The 11,877-nt window shown below is 45.5% G+C and overlaps 1 long non-coding RNA gene across 1 annotated transcript in view; it reads right to left on the reverse strand.

The window, feature by feature from the left end:
* Positions 1-8,989, reverse strand: part of LOC125485979 — a 26,267-nt gene extending 17,278 nt beyond the window's left edge. The window contains exons 1-2 of the long non-coding RNA XR_007264693.1: positions 8,770-8,989; positions 2,802-2,908 (exon numbers count right to left, since the gene is read on the reverse strand). This is a non-coding gene — a long non-coding RNA (uncharacterized LOC125485979). The remainder of the gene's footprint in view (positions 1-2,801; positions 2,909-8,769) is intronic.
* Between the last annotated feature and the right edge of the window lie 2,888 nt (positions 8,990-11,877).

Below are 11,877 nucleotides of genomic sequence, written 5' to 3' on the forward strand. Positions count from 1 at the left end.
ATCAGTCCTGCCATCCCAGGAATCAGTCTGGCAAACGTTTGCTGCACACTCTCCATCAGCATAACATCCCTCCCTCAGGTAAGGAGAACCAAACTGTTCACAATGCTCAGGTGTAATCTCGCCTGGTGTCGAACAGAGACACCAAGGGGTTCCATTATATAGTTCAAAAAAGTATCATCATGGGTCGACAGGATAGTAAAGAAGACAATGGTATCCTTGCCTTCGTTGCTCAGATCATTGAGAAAAGGAGTTAGGATGTCACGTTGCAGTTGTGTAGGACATTCGTGAGGCCATTTTTGGAGTTCTGTGTACAGTTTTGGTTGCCCTGCTATAGGAAGGATATTATTAAATTGGAGAGGGTGCAGAAAAGATTTACAAGAATGTTACTGGGACTGGAGGGTTTGAGTTACAAGGAGAGACTGAATAAGCTGGGACTTTTTCACTGGAGTGTAGGAGGTTGAGGGGTAACCTTATAGAGGTTTATGTAATCATGATGGGTATAGAAAAGATGAATAACAAAGGTCTTTTCCCTAGAGTAGGGGAGTTCAAAGCGAGAGGGCATAATTTTATGGTGAGAGGAGAAAGATTTAAAAGGGACCTGAGGGGCAACTTTTTCTCACACAGGGTGATTTGTGTATGGAATGAACTTCCAGGGGGAGTGGTATGGGAGGTATAATTACAACATTTAAAAGACATTTGAACAGGTACATAAATAGGAAAGATTTAGAGGGTTATGGATCAAACGCAGGCAAATAGGACTAGTTTAATTTGGAAAACTTGGAAGGCATGAGTGATTTGAACCTTAGGCTCTGTTTCTATGCTGAATGACTCTATATACCAAAACTCTTTTCCCCTCATTTGCGTTAAACATAGAATGATACAGCACGCAATGAGGCTGTTCAGCCCATCGTGCTTGCAACAGCTCTTTGCCAGAGCTATCCAATTAATCTGATGTCACTGTTCTTTCTACAAAGCTCTGTAAATCCAGGTCTCTTTGGATGTAATCAAAGTGAACATTGTCAGTTCTTGTGAACCTGCTTGTGGTTCAAACTTTCTGCTTGAGACCTTATGCTAAAGATGCACTTTAATTGTGCTATATTGAGTTCAAATATCTTAACTCTCTTTGTTCCTCCTTTTGGTGCACTAACAGCACTTCATATGGAGAGGTAACACGGTAATGAAAATGATAAACTCAGCATGTTTGAGGATATGTCTGCTTTGCAATGCCCTGTACATTTGGCCTGACCTTCCATCCCTCGATTATTCCTTGTTCATTCAACTATTCCACTCCAATATAAATGGAAAATCCGGGAAATACACAGTAGACTAAGAAATGTATGTGGTGAGGACTACATAGTTCACATTTCAGGTCCCTGACCTTGCATAGAATTCAAAGCAGTTAGATATTTGATAGTTTTCCAGCAAGTATACAGGAAAGGGAGGAGTGTAGGAACACAAGGGAATGTCTCAGGTAGATCAATGAGCATGCAGGAGTGATTCAAGGACAAAGGGATGATGGCGCAAGGCAAAACCTGGCGATTTACTCAAGTACAGAAAGTACTGTTTGGTGTTATACAACTGGAATCATGTTAAAAAGAGTGTCATGTTGTTCAAGCTTTTCATTTTGCACCAATCAGGACAAATGCAAGAATAGAACACCAAACTTCAAACAATGACTATTTATCCTAGAGGAGAAAAGGGTGCTGATTGGGTGGAAAGTTGATTGTGTCTGAAATGTTGCCGTAGGCAAAGGCTCTCCAGCTCCCAAGAAATTTGAAAAAGGTCCAAGGCTTAAATATGAGGTCTAATGTGTACTGACAGAATAAAAATAGAAATTGTGCAAAACTTAAATTAGCATCCGTCTAACCCACTAAGCTTATTCCAACATTTTCTGCTTTTATTTCAGATTTCCAGCATGAGATATTATGCTTTAGTGTACTGGCAAAAATGTGTTTTCACTTTGCCCGTGGGGAGATTGTGAGCATCATTATTACAACTTGTTCCATCTTTTTACCAGGAACTGAGAGCTTTATATTTACTGATGCCATGGGGAGTCATTGGGATATTTTCAATTTAAGGAATACCCCTCAACAAACAACTGAAAAAAGAAAGGTTGAGAAATTTATTCAGCAGCAACAAATGTTTTCAATTTGTCTTTTCATGCACAATGAGGACTTAGTCATTTCGGTTCTCCCTTCATGTCTATTGACCATCCTGTTGCTATTGTTGAGAGCCCATCAATGCTGGACACAGCAGAGTGCCAGCTGAGATGTTCGTAGATGCCAGAAAGGAAGCTGCGAAATCTCAATACCCAAACTGCATATAGCCCTGGGACAGAGCTGCTTTGAAGTTTACCATTCAATCTTTTACCTTTCACCTGAATGGGCACGGGGTGACCAGCGCTGAATATTTCATCTGAAAATCAACACTTTTCCGACAAAATTGCACTGCTCCAGCTGGCACTAGAGTATCGTTACACATTGAGATCTGTGCTGCTTTTAGAACTTTAGTGTCTCTGGAATGGGTGCATGATGTAGGGTGTAGTCATGTCCTCTGTCATTTAATGTAGCATTTTGATGATATAATTCAGTTGTCTCGTTGCTTTATCGATTGCTAGAGGCTCTGCAAAGATTAATTTTAGGAGAACTGAGAAACTTATCTTCTAAAGCTGACATCCAGTTGTAATATATGGGCTTTTAATCTTTAATTCCTTCGACTGATCTAATATTCTTTTGGAAGGAAACACCTTGAAATGACCAAGGACATTGTTTTAAAATGGCCACAGTGGTCACTTGACTTACCAGAGAGACCAAGTTTCTTAAAAAAAAAAATCTCTGATGTGGATTAACTTTCAACAAGTCAGGGCACTTCCACTGCAGAATTTCACCCTTGTCATTGTTTGAATCTTCTGAAAAAGAATCGAAGGATAATAAGAAATAGCAAATGTGTCTGCATAAACAGCTTGAGACAAAAAATCTAGCACGCCGATTATGCAAAAGAGTGCTGAAGGCATCCCTGACAACAAGGTGCAGAGCTGGATGAACACAGCATCATAGGAGCAGAAAGGCTGACGTTTCGGGCCTAGACCCTTCATCAGAAATGGGGGAGGGGAAGGGGGTTCTGAAATAAATAGGGAGAGAGGGGGAGGCGGATAGAAGATGGATAGAGGAGAGGATAGGTAGAGAGGAAACAAACAGGTCGAAGAGGCAGGGATGGAGCCAGTAAAGGTGAGTGTAGGTGGGGAGTTAGGGAGGGAATAGGTCAGTCCAGGGAGGAAGGACAGGTCAAGGGGGCGGGATGAGGTTAGTAGGTAGGAGATGGGGGTGCGGCTTGAGATGGGAGGAGGGGATAGGTGGGAGGAAGAACAGGTTAGGGAGGTGGGGACGAGCTGGACTGGTTTTGGGATGCGGTAGGGGGAGGGGAGATTTCGAAGCTTGTGAAATCCGCTGTACCCGTTGTGGCCTCCTCTACATCAGGGAAACCAAGCGGAGGCTTGGGGACTGCTTTGCAGAACACCTACGCTCGGTTCGCAATAAACAACTGCACCTCCCAGTCGCGAACCATTTCAACTCCCCCTCCCATTCCTCAGACGACATGTCCGTCCTGGGCCTCCTGCAGTGCCACAATGATGCCACCTGAAGGTTGCAGGAACAGCAACTCATATTCCGCTTGGGAACCCTGCAGCCCAATGGTATCAATATGGATTTCACAAGCTTCAAAATCTCCCCTCCCCCTACCGCATCCCACAACCAGTCCAGCTCGTCCCTGCCTCCCCTAACCTGTTCTTCCTCCCACCTATCCCCTCCTCCCATCTCAAGCCGCACCCCCATCTCCTACCTACTAACCTCATCCCGCCCCCTTGACCTGTCCGTCCTCCCTGGACTGACCTAGCCCCTCCCTAACTCCCCTCCTACACTCACCTTTACTGGCTCCATCCCCGCCTCAGCGACCTGTTTGTTTCCTTTCCACCTATCCTCTCCTCTATCCATCTTCTATCCGCCTCCCACTCTCTCCCTATTTATTTCAGAACCCCCATCCACTCCCCATTTCTGATGAAGGGTCTAGGCTCGAAACGTCAGCTTTCCTGCTCCTATGATGCTGCTTGGCCTGCTGTGTTCATCCAGCTCTGCACCTTGTTGTCTTGGATTCTCCAGCATCTGCAGTTCCTACTATCTCTGAAGGTATCACTATTTGTTTCAATGGCATCTTGATAGCTTTGACAATGGGAGATTAAACCTTTCATTGTTAGCATGAATTGTCCTATGTGTGATAATAGTTAACTACCACGTAACTGAAAGTCTCCTTTGTGAGAAGCTATGATTATGTTCAGAGTGAATACAGCAGGTCAGGCAGCATCAGAGGAGCAGGAAAGTCGACGTTTCGGGTTTACACCCTTCATCAGGACTGCGGAGGGGGCAAGGAGCTGGGAAATAAATGGGGGAGGTGGGGCTGGGGCAAGGTAGGTGGGATGGTGATAGGTGGATGCAGGTAGGGGATAGTGGGGATTGGTCAGTGTGAAAGGTGGGGCGGATAGGTGGGAAAGAAGATGGACAGATTGTGTCAGGTCAAGGAGTCGGGGATGAGAGGGAGGGTTGTACATGGGATGAGGCTGGGGGTGGGGAGATTTTGAATCTGGTGAATTCATTGGGCTGTAAGCTCCCAAGGCGGAATATGAGGTGTTGCACCTCCAGTTTGTGTGTGGCGTCATTGTGGCACTGGACGAGGCCCAGGATGGACATGTCACCCAGGGAGTGGGAGGGGGAGTTAAAATGGTTGGCAACTGGAAGATGTTGTTGATTATAATGTATAGAGTGCAAATCCTCTGCAGATCAGTTGCTGAGTGTGCATTTGGTATCCCTGATGTAGAGGAGGCCACATAGGGAGCAATGGATACAGTAGACCAGGTTGGAGGATGTACAGGTGAATCCCTGTCAGATATGGAAAGATTACCGGGGCCTGGGATGGAGGTGAGGGGGGTGGAGTAGGGGCAGGTGTAGCACTTCCTGCGGTTGCAGGGAAAGATGTCGGGTGTGATGGGGTTAGTGGGGAGTATGGAGCGGACGAGGGAGTCGCGGAGTGAGCGATCCCTACAAAAGGCAGGTAGGGGCGGAGAGGGGAATATCTGTTTGGTGGTGGGTTGGATTGTAGGTGGTGGAAGTAGCAGAGGATGATGCGCTGAATGCGGAGGTTGGTGGGCTGATGTGTGAGGCTAAGGGGTCTCTATCCTTATTTTTGTTGGGGTGAGGTGTTTGACGACAGAAGTGCGGGAAATGCAAGCGATGCGGTTGAGGGCATCATGGGTCAACGGAGGGGGAATGTTGCGGTCCTTGAAGTAGGAGGACATCTGGGATGTCCAGGAGTGGAACGCTCTATCTTGGGAGCAGATGCGGTGGAGGTGGAGGAATTGGGAGTAAGGGATCCCATCCTCGTAGGAGGGTGGGTGAGAGGAGGTGTAGTCCGGGTAGCTGTGGGAGTCAGTGGGTTTGAAATAGATGTCAGTGCTGAAACGGTGACCAGAGATGGAGACAGAGAGGGAGGTATTGTAGATGGTCCAGGTAAACTTGAGGTTGGGGTGAAAGGTGTTAGTAAAGTTGATGAACTGTTCAAGCTCTTCATGGGAGCATGAGACAGCGCTGATACAGTCATCAATGTAGCAGAGGAAGAGGTGAGGGATGGTGCCAGTTTAACAGCAGAAGAGGGACTGTTCCACGTATCCTATGAAGAGGCAGGCATAGGTCGGACCCATAAGGGTGCCCATAGCAACGCCTTCAGTTTGTAGGAAGTGGGAGAAGTTAAAGGAAAGTTGCTGAGGGTAAGGACAAGTTCCATTAGGTGGATGAGGGTGTTGGTGGAGGGGGACTGGTTGGGCCTGCGGGAGAGGAAGAAGTGGAGGGCTTTTAGGCCATCTGCATGGAGGATACAAGCGTACAGGGATTGGACGTCCATGGTGAAAGTGAGGTGTTGAGGCCCAGGGAATTGAAAGTCTTGGAGGAGGTGAAGGATGTGGATAGTATCTCAAATGTAGGTAGAGAATTCCTGGAATGGGGGAAAAGACAGAGTCAAGATAAGCGGAGATGAGTTCGGTGGGGCAGGAGCAGGCAGTGGCAATTTGTTGACTGGGGCAGTTAGATTTGTGGATTTTGGAAAGGAGATAGAAACGGGTGGTGCAGGGATGGGGAATGATGAGGTTGGAGGTCTCCTGAGTTGATGAGGTTACTAATGGTCTGGGAGGTGATGGTTTGGTGATCAGGGGTGGGGTCAGAATCGAGGGGGTGGTAGAAGGAGGTATCGGAGAGTTGGCGCCTGGCTTTGGTGAAGTACAGGTCAGTACACCATTATATGTTTGTACATTGATTCAGAAGTGAAAGTCACCATCTTGTGTAGGACCATGGGCTGCTCTATCATCAGAGAAGGAGAGACAACTTGTCATCAATTTAACCTGAGGGTCACAATGCTGCAGGAGAGGGGTTAGGTTGAGAAGGCAGTGCCTTCATGTTAACTTCAGCCAGTCTGGATTTGACTCCACCCCCCCGCCACCCCCCCACCCCCCCGCCACACCCCCACCCCCCACCCCCCCACCACCCCCACCCCCCCACCCACCCCCGCCCCGAGCTGATGTGACTCTGCATCACAAACCAACTGTCGAGCCAACTGAGCTAACCAACCCTAATAGTAGAAGGGAGTAACATCAAGAATGCCTGCAGGATGGGAATGAAAAGACCTCTCTCTCTCGACAGTTTTTTTTGAAGCTGGGACCCTATCTCTTTTACAAGTGTGAATATGTTACAAAGACTAACAATTTTAAAATAGAAGGAACTTCTATTGCACCCACACTGGAAAAGGACAGGTTGGAATTTGGAAGAGACTGCATCCTGAAGAGTTAAGTAAATTGCGTTGTCACAATCTCACTGGAGCTTTAAGATCACTAAACGAACATTGGGACACAATTCTTGTTGTCCATGAATGTAGAATTTGGGACATGTTTTCCTTTTGATTAATACATTTATTTTAGTAAGTTTATACTTTCCCTTGAGTGAATTCTATTTCGATAACATGAGATCAATTAACTTATTCATACAGCTTTACAAATGATAAAGTACACAGTGAATTAAGAAGTCATATCTTTCAAAGATTGAAATACTGTGTCCAGTTCTGGTCGCCTAATTATAAGAAGGATATTATTAAGCTGGAGACGGTTCAGAAGAGATTTACCAGGATGTTGCCGGGTGTGGAAGGTTTGAGTTATAAAGAAAGGCTGGATAGGTTGGGACTTTTTTCACTGGAGCATAGAAGGTTGAGAGATGACCTTATAGAAGCTTATAAAATAATGAGGGGTATATTTGGAGTTAATGGTAATTATTTTTCTCCTAGGATGGGGAATTTCAAGACGGGGGGGCACATCTTTAAGGTGAGAGAGAGATTTAAAAAAGACTTTGGGGCAAATCTTTTACACAGAGGGTGGTTCACATGTGGCATAGACTTCCTGAGGAAGTGGTGGATGTTGGCATAATTTAATAAGTACATAAACAGGAAAGGTTTGGAGGGATCAGGCAGGTGACACTAGTTAGTTTGGGATTATTTTCAGCGTGGACTGGCTGGGCCGAAGGATCGGTTTCCCTGCTGAATGGCTCTATTAGCTCAGTTAGTTGGGTGGCTGTAGTGTGATGCCAACAATGTGGATTCAAATCCCACACTTTACCAAGAAGGACTCTCCTCCACAACCTCTTCCCTCACCTGAGGTGTGTTGACCCTCAGCTTAAACCATCACCAGCCACCCCTCTCTAATGAGAGAGCAGCCCTATTGTCTGGTGAAACAAGGAAGACTTTATCTTCAGTGGGGATATGAATGGTCAGCTGTTGGATAAATGCCAGTCCTTTTTTCTATTGTTTATATATTCTACTTTGTTATTATTATAACATATTCACAATGAATTTTGTACATCTGTTGTACTTACATTAAATGAAATGCATTTTAAATTGTTCTTTTCCTTTGAAGACTTGTCTCTGTTTGAGTTTTATTGAACAAGAATCCTTGCTTTCTTCTCAATTTATCTCGTTATGGTTTTTCTGGTTGGCCTGTATTATCACTAAATCTAAATTTGGAATATTGGGTTGCTGTTGGTGACATGTTTATCTCATGCTTTCCTCAGACTGCTGTCCTGTGAAAAATGTGGTCAAGACAAGTTTTAGGTAGCTTCCCTGCTATAGTTGAAACAACGTCCCCCTCCATGGATCCAGCCTACTTTGGCAGTTCATTCTAAACTGAACACATGTTTGTATCTTTGAGCAAGGTTCCTGTTTTCATCTTTTATCACTTTGATCCTGGTTTTTGAAGTATTTCCTGCTTGTCCTTACAGTTAAGACCACTGCTCTTCGAATATTATTCATCTGGGATTTCTCAAGGCTCGCGCTCTCTTCATTTGATGCTTTCTTCTGTGTCTCATCTGTTAAATTGTTTTGTGTGATAATCAGCAAAACAAAAAGTTGAGTCTGCTTTAATAATTTTTGTGGTCTATCCTGTGCATGTATTTATTTTTAATCCTCCTTATTGCTTGACTCTGTGTAGTAGCTTGCTGGTGTGGTTATTTTCCAGTTGTCATTCTGTCCCCAAATTTCTCTTAGTTGCATTGTTACAACAAAAAAATTATGTGAGTTGCATTCTTCGTCACAGTTCCCCCACCATCCCATTGTATGACAGTAGTAAATAGCAAAGAATAGTGAATTAATCAAGATTGAACATTTCAGGAAAGAAATTACAGAAGTACTCACATTGTTTTCCAAATAGTCCAATTGTTTCCATCTTGTCTGATCCAATGTTATAGTTTACAGTCAGGTGTGAAGGTGTTCCCACTTTTCTCATTCTACATTTGATCTTTTAGTAAAGCATAACTTGCCAGTTTATTTCATGTGTAACTGGTTCATGCACTGTGATCATAAAGGACATGATCAGACAGATTTCTTGAGGCTTTAAAAAGGTAGTTTTTTTTAATTGTACTTAACTGAGCCTTATTATATAATTTAAAAATCTCTCCAAGTTTCTCATGCGAGTGCATATATTCAAAGTTCATACTCATGCAAAATAATTACAAACTGGGGAGAATAGGTTTTGACTTTGACTGTCAAAGCGATTTAGAGATGCAAACAGATGATTTATCTGTTCTTATGATTATATTGGCTGCTGAATTGAGTTCCCTTAAGATCTAACTGCGGCACCTGGATAGTCAAAAATCAGCAAAAAGAGTTCAAAATTTGAAATTGTTTGAGAATGCCATCCCTATTCCCAATTCCTTCACCTCCGCCGCATCTGCTCCCGAGATGAAGCATTCCACTCCCAGACATCCCAGATGTCCTCGTTTTTCAAGGGCCACAACTTCCCCTCCACAGTGGTCGAAAACGCCCTCGACCGCATCTCTCGCGTTTCCCGCAACTCATCCCTCACACCCCCTCCCCGCAATAACAACAAAAACAGAATCCCCTTCGTCCTCATGTACCACCCCACCAACCTCCGGATTCAACGCATCATCCTCTGCCACTTCCGCCACCTGCAATCCGACCCCATTACCAAGGACATTTTTCCCTCCCCACCCTTATCTGCCTTCCGGAGGGCCCGCTCTCTCCATGACTCCCTCATCCGCTCCACACTCCCTATTAGCCCCACCATCCCTGGCACTTTTCCCTGCAACTGCAGGAAGTGCTACACCTGCCCCCACACCTGCATCCCAGGCCCCAAGAAAACCTTCCACATTAAACAGATGTTCACCTGCACATCTGCTAATGTGGTATACTGCATCCGCTGTTCCCGATGTGGCCTCTTCTACATTGGGGAAACTATGCGGAGGCTTGGAGACCGCTTTGTGAAACACCTACGCTCGGTTCGTGACAAACGACTGCACCTCCCAGTCGCGAACCACTTCAACTCCTCCTCCCACTCCTTGGACGACATGTCCATCCTGGGCCTCCTGCAGTGCCACGACGATGCCACCTGAAGGTTGCAGGAACAGCACCTCATATTTCACTTGGGAACGCTACAGCCCAATGGTGTCAAAGTGGACTTCACAAGCTTCAAAATCTCCCCACCCCTGCATCCCAAATTCAGCCCAGCTCGTCCCCGCCTCCCTGACCTGTCCGTCCTTTCTCCTACCTATCTGCTCCTCCCACCTCCACCCCCACCCCCACTTCCTACCTACCAGCCTCATCCCTGCCTCCTTGACCTGTCCGTCTTCCCTTGACTGACCTACCCCCATCCTAACTCCCCACCTACACTCACCTTTACTGGCTCCATCCCTGCCTCCTTGACCTGTCCATCTCCTCTCCACCTACCTGCTCCTTTAACCATCTTCCATCCGCCTCCCCCTCTCTCCCTATTTATTTCAGAATCCCCTTCCCCTCTCCCATTTCTGAAGAAGGGTCTAGACCTGAAACATCAGCCTTCCTGCTCCTCTGATGCTGCTTGGCCTGCTGTGTTCATCCAGCTCTACACTTTGTTATCTCAAAGTTTGAAAGTTCTCTTTCAAACCCTCACAGTGTCTTGCTTTTCAGGGTTTCAGTTGCTTGTCCTGTTCTGCAGAGAAAGCACAAAACTGGCTGGCTGCTTGGTTGATTGGTTGGTTTGTTACATGACTTTCTTTCTCCAACTGACCAATGATCCAACTATGGTTATGGCTGGTGTATTCTTATTGCTTGGTTTACATGAGATTACAGCTGTGCACATGCCTTTCATAGCCATAATCCCGTTATCCAAGTGGTTAATGGTCAATTGTTTAATGGTTTGTCTCCACCCCACTGATGTTTTGCTAATAACTTGCTAATTTGCTAATGAGATGGCTCCCATTCATACTGCTGCAGGGCAAGAGTTCTTATCTCTTCTTTATTGTTTGTTCATTGCATGTGGACGTCACTGGCTCGGCCATCATTTGCTGCCTATCCCTTATTACAATTAGGAAAGTGGTAAGGAGTTGCCTTCGTGAACTGCTGCAGTCCTTGGAATGTTGGAATACCCCCCCCCAGGAAGGGAGTTCAAGATTTTGACACACTGACAGCATTGGAACAGCAATATGGTTACAAGCCAGAATGGCGTGTGGATTCAAGGGGTGTTTGAAGGTGGTGGTGCACCAATGCATTGACTGCCCTTGGCCTTCTAGATGGTAGAGGCCAGAGGTTTGGAAGATGTTGTTGAAGGAACCTGGGTGAGTTGCTGTAGTGCAGCTTGTGGATGGTTGATACTGCTGCCATGTATGTCAGTAGTGAAGGGAGTGAATGTTGAAGGTGATGGATGGGTTACCAGTCAGATGGACTCCTTTGTCCTGGAGGATGGAGAGCTTCTTGAGTATTATTAGAACTGTACTCATCCAGGCAAGTGCATCCACCACACTCATAATTTTGTGGATGTTGGGCAGGTGCTGGGGAAGCAAGACGTGAGTCACGTAGTGCAGGCTCCCTAGCTTCTAACGTACTCTTGCAGCCATAGTATTTATTATGCCTGCTCTGCTCCGGTTTATGGTCAATAGTAACCCCCAATAAATAGGATCTTGCAACGTCAGTGCCATTGATGTCAAGGGTTAGATACTCTTATCTGAAATGGTCATTGTCTGTTAATTGTGTGGTGTTTTTAGCTTGATGTTCAGGCCTTGCTGTGTGTGGACATAGTTTGTTTCAATTACTGGGCAGTCGTGAATGGTGCTGAACATTGTAAAATCATTAGCGTACATTCCCGCTTCTAATGGTATGATAAAGGGAAAGTCGTTGATGAAGCAGTTGATGATGGTTGGCCTTAGGACACTACTCTGAGGATCTCCTGCACAGATGTCCTGGAATTGAAATGATTGAACTCCAAAAACCATGAACATTCTCCTTGATAATAGGAACTGCAAATGCTGG

This window comes from Rhincodon typus, chromosome 24 (assembly GCF_021869965.1).
Source record: "Rhincodon typus isolate 14 chromosome 24, sRhiTyp1.1, whole genome shotgun sequence".
NCBI lineage: Eukaryota > Metazoa > Chordata > Chondrichthyes > Orectolobiformes > Rhincodontidae > Rhincodon > Rhincodon typus.